The following is a 20115-nucleotide window of genomic DNA, read 5'->3' as shown; positions in this document are numbered from 1 at the left end:
AAATGTAGCATTGCCAAATCCGAAGCGGAAAAAAAACAAGCAACTTAGAGAAGTAATATGCTAGACGTTGGCTCCAAATATACAGTTTTATTTCAAATTCAAAGTACAGTGAAGGCAATAACTGGATCAATGGACAAATTATTCTCATAAAACGTCACGTTGTTTTAGTTGATGAGTTTGAGAGATAATGGCAACTCGTCACTCTTCTTTCCTTTGTGTTTGTGTGCTATGTCTGAGTTTTCTTCTGTCTCTCTTATCATCACTCATTAAAATTGCCCTCATTTTGGGAGTGAGCCAGTGTTGTGAAAGGTGCACAATATACCATTAATCACCACATCTCTCGGATGCTTGCTTGTTGCTCACCTCAATTACCTGATTGTCCTGGGAGGGAAACAAGCTTGGCTGTCAAAAATGATGTGTTTATATTGTGTTAGCGAAAAAAAAAAATAGTGCTGTGTCAAACTAAACAATATCCCATGTAGAATTTATACTGCAAACATTTAGGGATTTGAAATTTTCCTCATTTTTACCCATTTCCGCTTTGTTTTCTTTGAATTACTTTCACTTTTTAAATGATCTTACTGGCTGAAATCGTACCAAACATGCTTAATAGTCAACTACTGCTATTGATTTTATATATATATGCTTCAGATGACTTCCGGAAGCCAGGGGGTTTAAATCTGACATGTCTACTACTTGCTAGACACTCAGCCACTCATTTTATGAGAAAATGGTAAATAGACTTGATTTATATTGCACTTTTATTACCACCAAAGTAGTCCCCAAAGCACTTTAGAATATCAGCACATTCACAAATTCACATTCATATACTTACACCAATGGGACAGCGTCTTGCCGAAGGACACTTTGATAGGTCTAGTGTGGAAAAATACAGTGTAAATGTATGATATGGTCTTAAAAAGAGAGTTTAGCCCATGTCATATTGCTGCTTCCATTTCATTTTCAGTAAAATACCGCCACTCCGTGAATCACCCTCAAGTTTTCCACAACATTTTAAAAGAGATTTGGAGCTAAATTTGACATATGTTTGATACTCATCAACTTGCTAGACATTCAGTCATGAGTTTCCATGGGAAAAACAGCGTGTATATGTGTGATATTTACCCAAAACAAGCATGTGAGGTGAGGTGTATTGACTGCTTCATATGATATTCATTTAATGCAATATACTTTTCTTACCTAAACATGAGTGTTGGTCTTTTGCATGATGAACATATGTTTTCACAATTAAATCCAGACAGCCAGAAGCACAGTTGCTAGAGTATTATATTGACCCGGGAAAGAGGAAAGCTGTATGTCATAAAAGTGTCAGATTCTGGCTCCAGCGCTTTAGGTCTACAGTAAACATTTGTTGCTTCCTCTCTTTGTGCCAAAGCTAAAGCCTTATTTAGACACCACATGTTGGTTTCAGGTTTCTCATCAGAACATATTAGTGTTCTCTTTCCTGTTTTCCCTTAGAGTAGCGTTTGGCGTGGCTGCTCTCAGACCTTGCAATGGAGGGTCTAATTTGGACACTCATCTTTACTTTTTATGAATAAAATGTTATGTTTATATCAAGAAGGTGTCCGCGGAGAATTCTTCACATCATCACATCATTTAGGTAAAGGGAAACTCACCACAAAGGTATTTCTGTGTCACTTTGGGGTCTGACTTGAGGAAAAAATGGTTCATATTGCTTTATCTCTTGATATGTAGATTTGGTTCAGGAGGATATTAGAGATCTTAAACATGAAGGTGGAGGAAGTAACTGGCCACATCACACTCAAACTGGTCAACAATATCACAAGGTAAACATCCATCCAAAAAACCCCCAAAAGTTAGCGACTAATATCGACATTTTTTACAGAATTCCTTTTATGAGGAATTATACATCTATTAAAAATACAGCAAGTACAAATGCGTTATATCATATACACCTCATTGGTAACAGCTTTCTAACAGACTTGTTCCTCCCCTTGGGCGGAGCTTCATTAAACAGAAACAGTTTGCCTCCGGCTCTGTTGTCATTGCCTAAATCACAGTTGTAATTACCCGAAGAAAGTGTTTGATGAAGCATTCCTGCCTCAGAGTGTGAGAGTGTCCCGCAGGGCTAAGCCCAGCTCAGAATCCCACTGCAAACCTCCTCCAAACGTTAAATATCTTCTATTTTGTGTCGTAGGAAATGAGACTGAAGTGAAGTCCTGATGCGATATGAGGAGCCGATTACCTTCTTAATCTTTTTGGATGAATCCCAAAGAGGTGCGTGCTTTAATTTACCCAGTTATCACTGCAGGAGACTGCAATAACAGTAACAGACTGCTAGCAGGAAACTCCTTAGACAGCCTGGAAGTTTAGTTTTTAACACAGATCCAAACTGTGGTTAATGTGTTGTTTTATTGTACATGCATTTTGTATTTCAACACAATAAATTCTTCATATTTAATACCATCAACACAGGCTGCATTGTTACACTATCTGCACCAAAAACAAGAGTAAGGCATCAGCTTAAGCCACACAAAAGTTTCTAGGATATTCTATGATTGTTTTACTTTCTCTTCATAAAATGGCAAACTTTAAAAATCTATGTAACACAAAAACTAACTTATTCATGTTGGACATTGAGGTTTTCACGATGTGGGGGATGAGATAAGAGGTTTCAGACCCTTGTTTTAGGTCATTTCTTAATGCAACCAGTCATTGTATCATTACTATCATTATACATACTTGTTTTTATATAAACCAGCAGGTTTTAACCATCTCTTATATGCTAAAGCTTCAATCCCTTTCCAAGCCTAAGTGTTTACCTGCAAAACACTGCTTTTCCCAACATCCAAGTGGATTTCTTTTGGTTTTCCTCATTTCATTTCACATTTGTTACTTGTTGCTATTAGATGTTTAAGTTGTTATAATAATATAGTATACTGTATATAACAATAAGTGCTACCTAAATATCGCATTTATACTGGTTTTGGTGTGGTTTCATGTCCAGCAATCCCACTGAATATAGTTTGGATACCTTTTACAACACAGATAAAAATAAAATCCACATAATCTATAATACACTAGATTGTTTTGGTTTGTTTTCATTGTTCATACTATTGAGTTGAAAAGGTCATACCCAGAGTCAGTATGAAAATATGCCCAGAGTTCAAGTCAAATAAAAGCATGGTTATTTCTCCAACTGCAATTCTTCTTCTTTTCTTTCCAATAATAATGTATCATATTGTTATTGTGAGCCCATTATTGTCTTTCGAATCAAGAAGTCAGTGTATCACCCCACCAGTGTTGGAGGTAAAGTGTTATCAAGTAGATGGAAAGTCATAATTTGAAACTCAGAAGTCAGAATACAGTGAATTTGCATCAATACAAGAAGTGAATGTCTGTGAAAAAAGTAACCAAATAACATTGAGCAATTTGTATAATCACAGTATATAACGTCCTGTGATGCTCACAGTCTATAACATGAGGGGTAATGAGGTGCACAGATGCAGGTGGACAAACAGTAGTTAATAATAGTATACCTAATAGGGATACAGAGAGTGTGGCAGTAAATAATGAGCTCCGGGAGTTTTTCAGGTCCCAAATCCTTCCGGTGTTTAGTGAGGTCAGTCACCATTGGAGCTGTAGGCTAATTAACTTTTAATTATTGTCACATCAAATGTTTTGTACACACACACGCACACACACACACACACACGTCCTTCGTCTCACCAATATGAGATACTAAAAGACAGGAAAAGCAAACTTATCAACATGATCAGAGCCTCAAACAAACATGAACACATCGATAGATCAAAGTGAAGCAAATGAACTTATAACTTTTTATCGACAAAAACCAGTGGACTCAAGTTCACAATCGATAGATATCTTGTTTATTTAATAAGTATTTAAAGTTTCACTTATTGACTATGGTGGGTCAGGCAAGAACAGCTAAAACAACTTTTCTTTTTAATTTGTGGCTTTTTTTACACAGAGTACTGCTGTATATTGACCTTGTTAGATATAGATTTATCATTTTTTGTTATTTCAACACAAAATGTAATAAATCGCATTGGGTTTTTGCATTTGGTTTTAAAAACCATCTGCATGGACAAAAAGAGGAATTTTACATATTTGAAAATGACCTAAAGAAGAGTCTAAACTGATTTGACTGCTGTAAGCTGTGACAACACACACCAGTACAGAACGTTTACAGACTTTTAAAAACAGTTGTCAGTTGGGAAACAATCCATATTGTGTAATAAAATGTTCAAATTGCATCTGTCGATACCTAATCAAACTGAAGATGAAAAATGTTTCCCACAGACTTTGCTCTTTTTCTTCTTCAGTTGCTTTTAACAAAATTATTATCCTACACCTGCTTATTACTCCTCAGCCAGGCTGTCAAAATTGGCATTTAGAGATCAAGTAAAGCCTGCTGTGGTCAGCCAATGTGTGATTTCTACTGCTGTCTGTGATTGCACTATGAACAGGAGACAATAATAGACACAGAATGACAGACAGCCAGGAAACCTTGTGGAGAGCTACAATTGTCCTTATTGGTCAACACTACTTGTCGTGTCATCTTTTCACAGCAACTAGGTGCGTTCACTCCAAACGCCACTTCAGCAACTTAAATACACTTAAAACCTAAGCTTAAAATCTTCCCTGCAGGAAGGACGCTCCATATCTCTTTATAACACCCCATATTTCTTTGTTGTTTGCTGTCTAATATGACAATTATATTTTCTTTCTTTTTTCTTGTGCTTTGCATTAAGACAGGAACAAAAAGCAATGCGATAAGAGCATATAGCCAGAAAACAACATTTACAAATTCTTACAGTATACTAAACAGTGTGTGTGTGTGTGTGTGTGAAACAGGGGGGAAGGAATGGAGAAAGGAAAGATTGATATTAATAACAAAATAATAAAAAATAAATACATTACATTACAGATTAACGCAAAATAAAAGCAATATTTCTAAATGTCGACCAAGTATAATTGCGCTTTGAACATGTTTCCATTTAACGTTGTTTTGGGCAGAAACACAGCAGACAGCTTCACTTGTACTTACGGTTTAAATGCTCAACTTATGGAGTTAATAAAGAAAAAAGAACATTTATTTAGGTAATATACAGCCCTCTCGCTGCAGCCTCTGGCTCTACAGACAGTGACGACCGGAGGAGTGACGTGGGGAGAAACTCATTACCAATTGGATGTTACTACACTGCATCACTCAAGGTCGCTTGAAAAGTTTAACATTTTTAACTTTGAGCGACTTGTTGCATAATCGAGTCTCTGGAATCGCATGACTTACGTTGCTTGAAGGGAAGTTGCCTTTGATGTAAACGCACCTTAAGGGCCACATCCACAAAGAATGGAGCGCGATCGATCATAGCGCAATGATTTGCGCAGCGTCTACGCCAGCAGTAGGTGCTTTTTTAGCGCAGTATCCTTAGAAGAATTTGTTGTAATCATATGTGTATGCCATCATATGATTGGTTATTCCCAAAAGTCTTGTATTAATCAGTAAAGGTTTATGCCATTGAGGATTTATGTATTAGCCAACATTATCTTAGATTATTCAGTAGATGTGATTTTCTTGGTGAGTGGCATATTTGAATTACTTAAGAATTAATTGCTTTATCGTTTTTGGATGGGATGAATGGGGAGTTAACAGTTGTTACATTTTATAAATTACACATATCTGAATTCAAAATATTGGCACGTTCCGATTGTGAGGCAGTCACCAAACCAAACCACTGCCATTACGCTGGCTTGAGTCACCAGCCTTGCAATTTATTTTCTCTTTGCGATGTCTGTAATCATTGAGAAAAGAAAAAATAGCTCACATAGCTATAAAAAAAAATACATTCTGCCACAACACAGAAGCAATCTGTGGGATAAAAGTAGTCAAAACAGCCCTTCTCCACCATTCTATTATCTAGTTTTTTTTAGGGGGAATCTGTCTCTTCTCTTTTTGTTCTGTTCTGCAAGTAGAGCTCTGCGTTTTGGCTTCAAAACACACAATTCTATTCTTGTAATCTTTGCATGTTATCTTTGCTTAGCAGAGTTTTGAAATGTAAAAGTTTGATTGTGAAAAACACTCTTATTATGGCAAACCCAGTATTTTTTAAAGAAATGACGCAGTTACCATTACAATATGGTGTGTTTGTCCGTTACTTTGCTAGCTGCAGTGTACTTCCTGTTTGCAGTGGCGCTACATATTTTTGTGGGATGCCGTGCCAACCAGAACAGCAAACAGAAAAAGAAGAAGTATTGTCAGAGTGTCTCTGTTTACATCACGTGCACCAGTCATGGCGAGTCAATGCGAGAGCAGGACGAGCTTCTCAGAGTGGACATACGCGTATTATTTTACGCACCTGTCTCCAAAAGATGCATCGGTGAAGCTAAGCTAACGCTGCGTTAGCTTAGCTTATTTTTATATGCATTTTCAACAGCAGAATGTGCACCTGGAATACACACAGCTTACTTTACATTACTGTGCTAAGGCTGAAAAATTACTGTTTTAATTTTGGAGCAGCTTTTATGTGCTTTATATGCACATCATTTATGGTTGTTTTATAGCAGTTTTTGTAAAGCAGAGTTGGCCAAAATGTATTTCGAATATTAATTCAGATTGCTTTCATTTATTTATTTTAGAAGGTTTTTTGTGTTAATTATTGCTAGTTTTTGTACTTAAGCTGTAAGGGAACATTCCAAGGCTAAACACAACCTTTTCATGATGCTGAAGCCACTTTAATTTTTATCTTTGATTTTGAATAATATTAAGGTTGTTTTGTGTTATTTATTTCACAATTCCTTGTAACATTTTCAGTTTCTGCTGGTCTCAGGTAAATAAACTGGCATTGAAAGAATACTTGAATGTACTGTGAAAGTACAGTGAATGTAAATGATTAAAAACTGTAGGGTTGGATACAATAACATTTCATGAATCAGAGGCTTTTATCCAAAGCAATGTTAATACGGGGCACAGCTGATCAACGGTGGATTATTATATTATTACAGCACTAATATGAAGCTGTACGGACACAAATCACCCCAAAAAAAAAAAATACATTCTTTAATTCTAAGTAACTCAAAAGTTACTTTCTCCAGTAACGCATTACTTTTTGATGGAACTAATCAAAATAGTAACTGAGTTACTTTGTGAATGAAGTAACTAGTAGCGGTAACTAGTTACTTTTTTTCCGTAACTCGCACAACACTGGGCAAACCAATGAGCACAACGAGAACCAAGAAAAACTTTTCCACAAATAATAATAGCAGCTTGTCAGTATACCTGTTAATTCTCTCTGTATGCCATTATTCTGTTTTTCAGGAATTTCTTTATTAATAAAATAAAACATTCCAAATTCCACTACCAATTTTATTCTGTATGGGCACAACCTGCTGTAAAAGGAAATGGTCCTTTCATAGGGAACTGTAACCACCTTTGTTCAAACACAGTGCTACTTTGTTTATTGGTGCTAGCGGATTATTACCTCAAAGAGCTGTAATGCTGAGTTCAAGACAACTTGGAAAAAATGCATTGAAGGACACAAAATACACAAACATTAATGTCTATTGTAAACACTATCTCGGCCAACGTTGTTTTGGTGATATTTCAATGTTTTGAACACGGAGGTCAACAATTTTTACTTGGAATTGTTGATTTCCGAGTTGTATTGAATGCATATTTAGTCATACTGTTATTAGCTATATGTGGATTTCTGAAAGAGTTCAGACTGAATCTCGAGGTGGCGCAAATCTGGTCAAAATTCTTTGTAGCGTGCCTTTAAGACAATTAAGTCTGTTGAAAATGAAGATGAACAGAGCATTTTCTAACATTCTTCTCTTTTAGCTGTACAACTAGGTAACACCCGTCTACGTAAGCCTCAGCCCTCATTCTTGTGTGGGCATCAATGAATCAAAGCCTGCCTGCTTCTTTTTGTATGTATGTACCGTACTAGCTGAGAGTCAATAGGCACTCCCATGGAATGACACTGGCCAGAAGTGTCATTGACATTTAACTCCTGACAGGTATAAAGGCCCTTCTGTGTGTAAGGAGCCATGATAGTGGCTGAGTACCATGACTCAGCCATATTTTGTTGAGCTGCAGGAACAAGTACAAGGCAATCAGAGACGAGCCTCGCCTGTGATTAGGATCATGACATGATGGGTAAATTATCTGACCAGAACTGGCCGTGCCACTGAGTCACGATGACCCACTACTTATTTAACACATTCACAACTCTGTGCCTGGTTTCTATAAATGTCTTAAGAAAAACATTCACTTCAGAGTGGACTCATGACTGCAAGACTCTGATATCAGGAAAGGTCAAGATGAAATGCATCATCTTTCTCAGTGCAAAAAGGTCACCAAGGCTTAATTTATCTTGGATCAGCTGATTAGATAATCAATAATCACCACTTAATGATGTTACAACACTTTTTGAGGATATGTGATTGCAGAAACAGGCAGTGTTTCATTATCAGAGCATGAGCAGACTGGCCGACTGTAGAAAACAATGCAATGTCTGAAATGCGGTGATTATACAGTATATGCACCGTGGGCCTAATTCTTCTGTCTGCATGTAAGCTTTTTTTTTTGTTTTTTTGACGCACCTGCAGTTGCGCGCGTATCTTGCGTGTATTCTCCCATCCAGGCTCCTGACATGCCCACTGAGCTCAACAGGCTCCTTCAGTTGACAAATGTTGGTCAGTACAGCAGATAAAAAACTATATTTTTTCCTATAGGATGTCAATGGGTAAATGGAGGCGTAGCTACAGCATTGATGTGATGCATCCGTAGCCGAGCTCACGCTGCTTTATGAACACAAGACAGAGCGTGGGGGCGGGGCGTTCACCGGTACATACATAGACTGTAGAAAATACATACGTAGCACTGCGCGAGTCTGTTTACATGTCAATCACGGCAGAGAGCTTCCTGGTGGAGCGACTTCTCCAGCTCAGTGCCACGTCAAATTCGTCATCAAAGTGGGAACGCGTCATCAAATTGGAGCGAGGTGTTTGGGCTCGCCCTGCAGTAAGAAAGGAGCAAATCACCCTCTAACTAACAATTGAGGGAATCAATGAAAAAAACACTTTGGGCATGTGTATGAAGCCCTAATAGCACTTTTATGATGTTTAATGCACAGAAAAGTCAATTTAGCTTAACATGGGCCCTTTGAGTGTAGTTTTCATTGTTTTCATTCCATGCTCCATCTGAGCCTTTGCTTAGAAAACGCTTTAGTGCTTAAATATTGGGCTACGTCCAATCCACAGACACATTGGTTCACTGATTCAGACAAGCATATACTGGCTGTGGTGTTTGCTCATGTCATCATAACATCCTGTTTCGGCCAGGTTGTTTTGGTTATAAAATTTGAACATTTTTGGTGGCCAGATTCTCGGTGCATTAATACTTGTGAAAGGTGAAAAGCTGATCACGATTTGCGTTCAGGACAAAAGCCACCATAACAGTTTGGGGCTCATCCAGGATCTAAATATCTCAAACAACGAGATAAGGGCAGAAATTTCCTTTTCAACATTTCAGTTGGAAAGCAGTGCGTCGCTTTTTAAATTACTCGTACTAATTGGGGAAACAAGTCAAAGAGGCCAATAAATTATGCTACTGTAAATCTAAAATGCAGTTTCTTTTTGGAAACTATGGTTGGAGCGTACAGGAGAATAACCAGTACGGTAACAGGCTTTAAGAAGTTCAGTCTGAAAAAAAAAAGATGCCGTAAGTTATATGAGCTGTCGAATGATGTACAATTGAGGCACTTGAATAAAGATGACTTTATCCCACACTTTGCCTCAGCAAATCAGAATCTTTTGTGTGCTGTTGTCACAGTTTTGCTTCTTTGTGCAGCTCCATTCTCCAGGCTGATAAACCTGCAGCCTCCCCAAATAATCAAATGATGTAGGTAAAGTGAGCTCTAACTAATACTACTGAGAGGGAAAAGACCTCACACATACACACAAAGGTCTGGTAATCTAGCATGCTAAAACAAGGAACTGGGTTTGATACTAAATTAAAACATCTGTGAATTATGACAAATCACTTCAAGTGTAAAACAAGTCCCGTCAAATTTGGCCACAAATTGAATGTAACGATTCCTTTCTTACATTGTGATTCTGTTACAGGTTACTTTCCAAAATACTTTGCTCAAACATTTTGCCAAACTTATAATGTACCACACTGTAAAAAAAGAAGAAAAAAAAAATCGATTTGAACACGTTTTTCTAATCCCTGCATTTTTGTGCCAAACTGACCTTGCAATACTAAAGTGTTATTTTTTTTCACAGAGGGCCGCCGAGGATTGAAAAGAAGGACAAGATGAACCTGACATGACACTTCTCCCTCCTTGAGGAGCCAAAGTGTTCTCGTGTGAGGTCTTTTAAAGTGGAAATAAAAAAAAAACATTTCAGCATGGTTTCAAAAAGAAAAGCACACTTCTCTAGACTATTCCAGCCTGCAAATGTGCAATAATGGACTTCCAACATAACAAACCGTTATGTGTACAGATGCTGGGTAAACATGTGTGTTACATAGAGTGAGAAAAGAAGTCCCGCTGAATGCCTGCCTGATACAAAAGGCATCATATCTCTCTGATCGTCGCCATAGCTCCCGATGGAATGAGTGTTTGAACTGTGCGTTACATCATAAAAACAACATCCCATTTCAAGACCCCCACTGCATGACTTTTTAGATACACAGCCTCACACGCAGTGCTAAAAATCTCTCCCAGAAGCAATTGCAACACAAAAAAGTATATAAAGAACATAAAAAGAAATACTAATAGTGTGGAAGAATTGTGTTGCCGGTAACACTTTACCATAAGGGTCCCTTAATTAACACCATTGACGTACATATACATCATTTCAAATCCAACTGTTCACTGCCATTGACATGTATGCATGTCTATTCGGTTTTTCAACAGGGGTTGCTAGGAGACACTGTGGCGGAGGTCTTCCTTGAATATCAGCCTTGTACTATGATGGAGTGACCAACTGGTGCCATGTAGGTGGCAGCAGTGCACCTTTGGATGACAGTTTAGCCGCGATGGGCAAAGATCAAAGAAAGAGTTGACAGAGTTGCTCGAGCAGAGCATGTGTGGACCTAAGTCGACTACTGAGAGTGTCGCGATCGTGAGAGAAGACGATCAACAACCCAGGCCAAATGGTGCGACTCGGCATGTCGGTAAGGAGGAGGAAGTTGCGTGTGTGGAGAATGAGGGGAGGGAAGGAGACTTGGAGGAAGCCAAACATACTGTAAGGGCACCAAACAACCCTAATCCAGATATCAAAATAATAATAATTTTGCCATCAAAAGCTCGGTCTCAATGTTGTTTTTCTTGTTTTATAGAAGGAAACCAATGTTCAGATGTTTTAGGTGTCACTAAAGCAAAAAAATTAGCTTCAAAGTCACTGAAAAAGGCTTTTTTTTTCAGCTTTTTGCTCAAAAACTGGTGTATTGTGTGAAACTACTTAAGGTCACAAAGATCAGTCAAAATGCTGTAAATTGGCTGGCAGTCAGGGGGGTAGCTGTTCTGAAAATGGCTGGCAGGCAATGAGTTGTTAGTTAAGGCATTACTAAACATTAATTACCAGTTTATTAATGTTATAATATCCATTATATTGTATTAACAATAACTGACATATCAATTAATGCAATAATAAGCAGTTAATTAATACTTAGTAATTCAATTAGTTATCCTTACGAATACACACTCCAAAAATACACTAAGTAAATTATTATGAGGGACATTACATTTTATTATTATAGTATTAAGTGATGCGTCCATAAGGATAAATAATTACATTATATAACATTTATCAATGCTTAGTAAGGTATAACTAACTAAGCATTAATTAACTGCTTATTAATGCATTAACTGGTATGTTAGTTAACTTTAGTTATTACATTATAATGATAATTGTAACATTATTAAGATGTTTAATAATGCCTTAACTAATGTTAATTAAGTGACCCTTATCGCCTATATCGATATATATATATATATCCGACCAAAATGTCTTTATTTTACAACATAGAAGCCCAATAACCCCGATCAAGGTATCCTAAATTGATCAAACAAATCAACTCTTCGTTTTTTCTTTTTGTAGAAAAAAAAACTGTTTGTTAATAAATGTGCCTGTGTGGCATTTTTCATCAGTAAATTTAAAGCAGAATTAAGTAACTTTTTCACCTTAATAAATCCTTCTCATAGTCCCTGTGAGGGTAATGCAAGTGTTTATGGGGTGATTGGGGTCTTTCATCCCCTCTGCTGTCTCTGGCCAGAAAATCGCACTTGCAACTCTCCTGCCTCCGACCCGGTAGCAAGACGTACTGCTTTACAGCAACCTAATACAAACTAATGCTAGATTATGACCAGCTGCACACAGTTGTTTACAAATTCACTCTTCTCAAACTTACATCATGGCGGAGCCAGCAAAAAAAAGGCAGAGTTTGTCCGAGGAATGGAGCAACTCCATGCAGTGGAGTAGTGCACGCACACACACACACACACTCGCAACCCAGTGCTCCATCAAGCAGCACACACACACAAATATCCATCCATTTATCTATCCATCCATTTTCAGAGCTGCTTTGTCAGCACACAAACAAACACATCACACACCACACTCCCTTCCATATTACTTCCACATCATTAATTTATTTTACTTGTCTCTATTCTTCATACTGTTCACATGGTCACATAGGACTATATGTGTGAAAGCACCCTTAGTGTTACTGTTGTATTAGAATTTTTCAGTGATCGGTTGCTACAGTCTTGGGAGAGCAAAGGTAGCTGTGGGGTGGGGCAGACGGCGGGGGTGCAGAGCTTTTACAACAGTGATCTTTAGGGGGAGCGCTAAGAGCAAGTTACTTGGTTCTGCTTTACGCTGAATTGTCTTTCTGATCAGTCATCATTTGAATCAAAATTCTAGAGATTTACATCGTATATCGCCATTTTGAAAACAAATATGAGTTTTGGTCCATATCGCCCAGACCTACCTTTTACAGATTCTCATATTGGTCTATTGGTTTGCCCATGAGATGGCTTAAAGAGTTGCAGCCCTTTCTGCGTAACAAAATCTACTGTCTTGCTCAGGGAATTATAGACAGTGCACACAAGGTAATTCACTATCCAAATAATGATGGGATTCCGATGTCTTGCTCATGACAGAGCTTTTGATAAAGCTGTCAAGGCCGTGGATGGCTGTCACATACGCAAAGAGGGCTATTTCAATTACAACCAATTCTACTCAATCCAAATGCAAGCCATCTGTGACTAGAATGGATGCTTTCTGAACAATTTTATTGGTTTTCCTGGCTCTTTTCATGACAATTTTTAAAAAACAGCCCTGTTTATGTTAATGCTGCATACCCACCCAGCTATTTCATTTTGAGTGTTGGTGGATATCCTTGCATTCAGTGTCTCATTACACTCACAGCTTACAAGCTACCTCTTTAGGGGAGTGTCCCGGAATGTTTTAACCACTAGTTCAGTTGTTGAACAAGCATTTGGCCTAATGAAAGCAGGCTGGAGAGCAACACTTTTTAAGGCTTTTTTACATTTTGTACGAAAGTTTTAACTGCCTGTGCTTTCTTACTTAATGTCCTGGATCGAGAGGATGTTGGTGATGACCCACCACCACCAACACCATGACATACAGAAGCAGGATATGAAGCAAGTGGCAACATGCCTCAATTTCCCATGTTTTAACACCGCTCTGTCTTGCAACACATCTTTCTGAACATGATTACATGAAGTGTTGTATCTAGCCTCTGAGAAAAGGGTTTGTGTGTCAGTGTAAAAATGTTTTTTCTTTTTTTTTGTTTTTAGTTGCAGTAACCACCATATTGCACAGAAACTACGACAAACCATAGATAATTACATATTTTATTAAAAAATTAACCCTCCCCAAATAGGAACAGATTAATTGGTTTCTAATAAAGATTGCAGTTTTTTTTGGGTCATACCTCGACATGTTTTGGGCATCTGTTTGGCTTCTTTTCTAAGAAGCAGACAACTCAGACATGACTATTTTTATTTCAGTCTAGGACTCAGAACTAGTTCCAACTGACTAATTCCATCGGCATTGTTCGCCTCCAACATCATTGATTCTTCTTACCGATTCTCTCATTTCCCTGCCTGGTTTTCCGGTTTTCCTGAATTTTTGCGTCACACTCTCTGCGACGACTCAGCACTTCACCTGCGAAACAGCACAATGGAGAGGAGGAAGCCATCCAGGATGAAGGATGAAGAGATCCAGATCTTCCTGGGGGAGGCGACAGAGATGGACCTGAGGTTCAAGCTGAAAATGGACAATGCTGATGCAATCTGGGACAAGCTGAGATCCTGAGCAGTAGCAGGGATGCTCACAGGAGCAGACGAGGTATTTGATCACAGTCTGTGGCACAGTTCCATTGTGATGCCTATATACTCTGGCTCTATGCATGTGACTGACAGTGTGTTTATACTTAAGGTATCAGTGCCAGAGGACACACAGAGCCAGATGCAGTATGCAGTACTTGGCAAGGAGGAAGGCTATGAAAGTGCAGTTCATTATAATAATGACCATATGGTGTATTTATAATAATCCATTCAGACCACGCACCTAAAACATAAGTTTATGGTCTTTTTTAATTTCAGATTCTACCTGTAAAGCACTCCAAGAAGGCCCTAGAGAAGCTGTTTGGAGAGGAGAAGCAAAACATGCAGCAGGTAGCACATCAAGAGACCCAGAACATTGGTGAGCATCTCGACTTAGAAATACGGATGTACAGAGGCCTTCCTGCTTTCCCATCTCGTCTGACCCTGTTCTGCGGTGGTGGCAGAAGAGGGACACTTTGCCACTTCTGTATGATGTAGCACAAATGTATTTGTGTGTTCAGGCATCTTCCACTGCCTCAGAAAGAGTATTCTCCACAGCAGGAGATACCATTAGTGTGGAGCGCTTAAGAATCCTCCCAGAAAAGGCCAATATGCTCGTATTCTTGCATAAAAATTGTTGATGTTCATTCAGTGCGCTCTGACAAGCAACGTCAAACAGTAATATTATATCCATTAAGAAAATATGTTTTGTTGGTGGCATACATGCGTATTTATCTAAAGTGGATGTAGGCATGTTCACTGTTTCATTCACAGTTTTATCCCTTTTTAGAAAAGGATTGTTAAACTATAATTTTGGTTACATTTGGTTAAGCTTACAGTAAGTTAAATAAACAATATGTTCATTTAAAAAAAAAGGTTTTAGTGTGGCATACATGACTATTTTTCTAAAAAGGACTTGTATGTCCATTGTTACTTCTGTTTACTGACATCATTTAGTAACAAATAAAATGTTTGATTTTGGTGCAGAAGACTGTGCAGAACTCCTTTTTTGCCACTCAATTAACTACTCAGGAATGGCTATGATAATAAGGAATTAGATTGATTAGCAGAATCGACAATGGCATTGATATTGATAAAATTCCCACCCCTCTTCCTGTCTGTGTAAATAAAATTGTAAAAAAGAAAAACAGTGAATAATAAATTGATTCAACTCATTGTCTGTTTCTTGAACTTGGTGTAACGGTTAAAGAAGCAGGCTTGTAATCGGAGGGTCACAGACTCAAAAATGCCTGTTAATTGTGTTCTTGCAGTTTTATTAAACACACATTTAATGTAAATAGGACAATTAAAACCCATTTCATGAACAGTCTATTAAATGATGTCAAAAAGAACATATGGACATTTAGAAAAGAACACAATGTATTTGGTGAGGTAGTCAAAAAGCCTGCCAAGGTGATGAAGCATTCTTTTGTGCCTGTGAAATTCTCAGCCAAGCCTGGTCCTCTCATCTTTTTTTGTCTTTCTGCCTCCTCTCCATCTTCTCACAAAAACTCCCTCAGACTCTCACTTGAACTCTACATCACTCCAACTTTTTTTTTCCTGGTCTGATTTGACTTTGAACGCTCTCCATGTCTGAGGTGTCAGCATCAGCCTTTAGAACTTGCTGCTGCCACTGATGATGCAGACATGGTTGATTCAGTATCCTCATCCTTTGTCTGGCTGACTTCAACAGTAGGGCCTGAAAAACAAAGGCTGACTGGGCTAACAGAAGGTCTCTGACCAATAGCATCATGCATTGCAGTATTGGAATCCCAGGATGCTGCAGTGACCTCTCCTTCATTCTGTCCCTGACCCGGTTTTTTGGTGTGTATCAAGTCCTTAACTGCAATACACATAAGGTTGAAAATTAAATGTTTTTATATAATATTTTATATTAAGTGCAAATACATACATTGATTATTGTCTGTCTTTTTTTAAGGCTCTCCCACATAATTTTGATAATTTCTCTGAAAGATATATCACTAATAATTAACATAAATTTTTTTAGCTTTCCTTGTTAAAATAATAACTACAAATACGTCAAAATTAAGGTACTCATTTTCCTGGTTGAAGGCATTTCAGTGGCCTGTGAAAAGGTGGTTATTTTTGCAGGTAAACTGAATGAAATCAAACGTAATTTTGTATGTCTCTGTGAAAGACTAGAAATTGGAATCAGCTATTTTATTTTTCACATATTAAAGGGGACATATTATGAAAAATACACTTTTGCAGTTTTTTTGATCACATATGAGTTAACTTGAGTGTCCACCGGCACACAAAATGTGATATAAATCCATCCAGTAATATTTTGTGGTCTTTTCACGTCTTACAAAACAGAGAAAAGTGCTCTGTTTCAAATGTTCCAGATTTATGACGTCACAAGTCAAATCCCTCCCCTCCGCTGGTAACTCCACCCATTGACTCCACCCTCAACCTGATGAAAACCTTTGCGAAAGTCCGCCATTTTTTTTCTCGCAAGTGAAGGAGTGACGGCTACCGGTAAAACTAAATAAAGAACTTTCCTGCTGCCGGTCCTGCGCCTCCACAGTGAACGTACACTGTAGTGTAAGCACTATTTGTTCATGAGGACGTGTACTCCGCTCTTATATCGCTTCGTATCGCTGATCTGACGTGTTTGTGACACAATGCAATGCAGCGGTTGGAGAAAACAAGTGATTATCACATTAAATGCACTATTCCTGTAGTTAGAAGAGCAGAGGAGAAGGAGAAAGTGACTTAACACTCTGGTGAGAGTTTGAATGACTGTTGTTGTTGCTGCTATGAGACCCTAAGCACTAAGACAGACTCACAAAAACAATAGCCGCTTAAATAGCCATGTGTTTTACTGTAATGTGCAGTTTTTTGGCTGAAAACAATAACAGTGTGTGGACAGCAAAAATAAAATCGCTTTGTTTATCATTGATCACCCTGTAAAAGAGCAAGACATGAAGTGAGTGAGCGTCTATAGACACGCCCACTCATGAATATGCTTAAGTAGGCCCCAAAACGGCCTGATTTCAGAACTGCTCAGAAAGTGACTTTTCAGAGGGTTAAAACTCTGGAAAACAGGCGAGTTTGGGAAAATAAACCTCAAATACTATGTTTTTGGGGTTCTTAGAAGAAATGGAGATGAAAAATTGCATAATATGTCCCTCTTAACTAATAAAAGGAATTTGTAATGTACAAAACATAACTACATGTACCAAAGTCATTGTAATACTATTTACATGTTAGCATATAAATTACTACAGAGGAGAAAAAAATAAAAAATATTTAACGATTTACTCACATTTGAAAAAAAAAAAATCCCCATTTTTGCTGCTAATTGAGATTGTTAAGAGACACTTTCCACCAACATTTTTGTGAAACGTCACACGACAAAAGGACTTATGGGTAATTCCCTTCACCAAAGTCTACTTCGCCTCGACAAAGTGTTAAAGAAGGGCTCATGGGTGTGGAGCAAAAACACACACTGTATGATTAGTTGACCTTACGCAGTTGCACCCATCAGCGGAAGTGTGGAAGCAAGGGGCACTAGGCTGTAAGTGTGGGTAATATGAGAGGACCTAAGTTCTACCTTCTCCTTTAATGGCCAGAAAGACTCACACCTCATGTGTTTTATCAGACAGTTAAGCTAGAAGTAATCCATGGAGTAATTGGGGATAGTGGCCATTTCAGAGAACAGTGGGCATCGCTGCCATTAAACCTTTAAGCAAAACTACTTCTAACTGTGCGAGCTTAGCCATCCATACACAGTTGGTGGTAAGAACCAAGTCTCATGTTAATATTGTCCTTCCTTCATAATCATGAATTACGTACATCTATTCAGACTTTCTGTGATGTTCTTGCCTTTCCTTTGTTATCGAGTTGACAATTTTTATATTTGATTTATATAGTGCTTTTATGCCTACACTGAAGTAGTCTCAAAGCACTGTACAATATCAACTCATTACCCCATTCACACACCAACGGGACTGAGCTGCCATGCAAGTGGTCAACCACTAGGAGCAACTTAGGGTTCAGTGTCTTGCCCAAGGAGACTTCAACGCATAGACAGGTATACATTGGAATCGGACCCCAAACCTGTCGATCAGAAGACGACCCCCCTACTGCAATTAATTGGTGTTATTTTATTCTAAGGAGAAATGTATATTTTGATAACGTTTTTATTTTATACGGATGCCTTTGTGGAAAATAAATTAAGTTCCAATTGTGCAAGATTTATTCTCTTCCTTTTTAGGTTTATACATGAGACGTTTACTGTATGCAAGGGAACCGTGGCAAGATTTATTACCAAAAATAAACATGGGGGGGGTAAAGTAACTAGTAACTTTTACTTTGAGTACTATTTAATTAAGCTACTTTTTATTCAATCAAGTAACACTTCGACTTGAGTAGATATATCAGTACTCTTTACACCTATGTATACTGGTACTTTTTGATAATTCAGTGTTGTCATTAAATTGTTGTATTTAGCAGTAACAAAAAAATGGACCACACGTTTGCCTGTATTACAATGTACCATTAAAGTAGCAATTCTTAAGTTTAAGGAAAAGGGGTTGAAACTTGCTACATTTCTTTGATTCAATGCATTCTGCTTTAAAACCATGTCCTTTCCTTCCACATGTTATTGTATCTCAAGTCATAAAAAATTAAAAACAAAACTTTCTTGTTTAAACATTTTAACTTTTCTTGTGCCTATTCCAATTCGGCCTGTCTCATTATACCGTCCGGCAGTCACAAATTGTTCTTTGAATTGCAGGTGACAGACTGTTGGCTAGAGGCGAGTGAAGCAGGCTGGTGTTTTGCATTCTTCAAACATTGGGAAGCAGGAACAGGAAGGTGCTGCGAGGAACAGAAATGTTCAATAATTCACCTTATGTAATTTGGAACCAAAATGAGCCAAAACAAGAGAGGAAAATACAAAAAGCTTGAAAAACAATCCAGTAGCCTGAATGCTTCATTAATACATTTTCCTCTAAATTACTTCAGGGTTTGTTTAGTTTGTTTCCACTGTTTAATTATTGTTACCGTGATGAAATCCAAATGAGCATGTCGGTTTTGTTAATATTGTCACAAAACCACCCTGGTGAAAAAAGAGAGTACTTTATTGTATTTTAAGTATATTAAAATCTTTATTAGTATATTGAAAATGTACTTACACAAATTGTACTTTTTGTAAATATATAAAAAATATATTAACGTAACACTGAACACGCTTCAAAACAATTGTGCTCTATACACTTTATGAAAAATATATTTGACTAAAATATACTTATTATAGTGTATTACATACTTTAAAACTGATGCTTAAAACTGTCATTTTATCATACAACGAGGGCATATTTCAACATCAGTACTCTGATAGTAGGTCTTAACATATTTCAACATTTGAGTCTAATTATGAAGTTATCTTGAACCTTCAGTAGTATTCCTGTGAACATGCAATTCAACCCATTTATTGATTTACTACATTTTTAAGTCATATACCTAACGCATACTAAATACACTTAAAGTTGAACTTGTTTTCATTATTTAATTACAATTAAAATATATTTAGTACAAATGTAGTTGTTCCAAAATAGCATGCTTTAAGTTAACTAATCATAGATACACTCAAAGTATATTATATTAATGTTTAGTGTGGCTTCAAGTACACAAACCTATGCTACATTTTAATACACTAAACACATTTTTTTTCACCATCATCAGCTGAATTAATGCCTTGACATACCAGAATGCAACC

The 20115-nt window shown here is 37.5% G+C and overlaps 1 protein-coding gene and 1 long non-coding RNA gene across 5 annotated transcripts in view; one reads left to right on the top strand and one right to left on the bottom strand.

Moving 5' to 3' along the window:
* asic2 (acid-sensing (proton-gated) ion channel 2) overlaps window positions 1-20115 on the bottom strand; it is a 464440-nt gene that overhangs the window by 69818 nt on the left and 374507 nt on the right. The gene's annotated exons all lie outside the window — the stretch shown is intronic.
* On the top strand, window positions 1743-14606 carry LOC114468096 (uncharacterized). Its single transcript, XR_003674613.1, has 6 exons — window positions 1743-1808; window positions 2180-2259; window positions 10294-10375; window positions 10929-11188; window positions 14201-14391; window positions 14482-14606. It is a non-coding gene; the product is annotated as an uncharacterized LOC114468096 (long non-coding RNA).

The sequence above is a fragment of the Gouania willdenowi genome, chromosome 8 (assembly GCF_900634775.1).
Source record: "Gouania willdenowi chromosome 8, fGouWil2.1, whole genome shotgun sequence".
Taxonomy (NCBI): domain Eukaryota; kingdom Metazoa; phylum Chordata; class Actinopteri; order Blenniiformes; family Gobiesocidae; genus Gouania; species Gouania willdenowi.
The sequence above is the reverse complement of the archived record's forward strand: the minus strand, read 5'-3'. Positions and strand labels throughout refer to the sequence as shown.